The 1,186-nt window shown below is 34.3% G+C and overlaps 1 non-coding gene across 1 annotated transcript; it reads left to right on the top strand.

Annotated features, from left to right (window-relative positions):
• The first annotated feature begins 222 nt into the window (after positions 1–222).
• LOC122108751 lies at positions 223–328 on the top strand. Its single transcript, XR_006147627.1, has one exon. It is a non-coding gene; the product is annotated as a U6 spliceosomal RNA (small nuclear RNA).
• Positions 329–1,186: the final 858 nt, after the last annotated feature.

Genomic DNA, 1,186 nt, shown 5'->3' with positions numbered 1-1,186 from the left:
ATGACAGGTGCCTTGTAGACAATAATTGAACTCCTCCTTCTACACATCTCTGGAACCACAAATATTTGGAATTACTTTGTTTTTGACATATCAATTTTTAGTTTCTTCTTAAATCTGTGCTTATGTAAGAAATACATATTTCATGACCATTCTTTTGTATTTACTTTTTGTTGAATTGTCTAGTTTAAGAAAATCAATTACACTTTATATAAAAAATGTTCTGTGCTCAATTTGGCAGCACATACCCTAAAACTGGAATGATACAGAGAAGATGAGCATAGCTCCTTCGAAGGATGACACACAAATTCCTGAAGCGTTCAATATTTTTACAAGGACAGATGCTGGAGTGAATGTGGCCAGAAGTAAACACTACTGAATTCTTGGTGAGAGTGTAAACTTGTTCAACCCCTTTGAAAAGCAGAATGGAGGTTCTTCAAAAGATTCCACATAAAGCTCCTCTATGACGCAGCAATCCTTTTTTTGGGCATTCACCCAAATGATCAGAAACAAGACCATACTAAAACTACAAGCACAACTATGTTTATTGTAGCATTATTTAGCATAGGTAAGATATGGAACCAACCCGATGCCCCTCAGTACATGAATGGATCAAGAAAATGTGTGTGTGTGTGTGTGTGTGTGTGTGTGTGTGTGTGTGTGTGTGTGTGTGTGTAACTGTGACCCCTCTGTACAGTACTTTTACAATTAAAAACCTATAAAAATGTTCTGAGATGGAAGAGTTTATTCCCCCAATTTTATCCATATAATATCGTTAACAAAGCAGATTTTTAAATACTAAGTAGAATGTGATATGTATTACAGAAACCATTACATGTAATGAGCAACCAGAAATAATGTTATCAATTGACTATGCACTGCTTCCAAGGAAGCCAGATGGATAATTTCTCATGCTGTAAATCAAACTGTTGATCTTATGTCCTGATAGTGTAAAAATATCAGGGACAGAATAATGAAGGAATGTTGTAGACTGAGGTGAAATCATATGAAAATATACAAACCTGATAAAACATATAAGTATCTGAGCAGTATATTGTGTTTTAAATCATTTGTGTTACATTGCAAAGATAATGAAGACCTATTAGAATGAATTATCTTTTTGATATCCTATCGTAGGTCCTTAGAAGGATGAACTCTTTCCTCATTCTTATAGAGGCTTTATCAGATG

This window comes from Dipodomys spectabilis, unplaced genomic scaffold (assembly GCF_019054845.1).
Source record: "Dipodomys spectabilis isolate Male_0828 unplaced genomic scaffold, ASM1905484v1 ptg000065l, whole genome shotgun sequence".
Lineage (NCBI taxonomy): Eukaryota > Metazoa > Chordata > Mammalia > Rodentia > Heteromyidae > Dipodomys > Dipodomys spectabilis.
The sequence above is the reverse complement of the archived record's forward strand: the minus strand, read 5'-3'. Positions and strand labels throughout refer to the sequence as shown.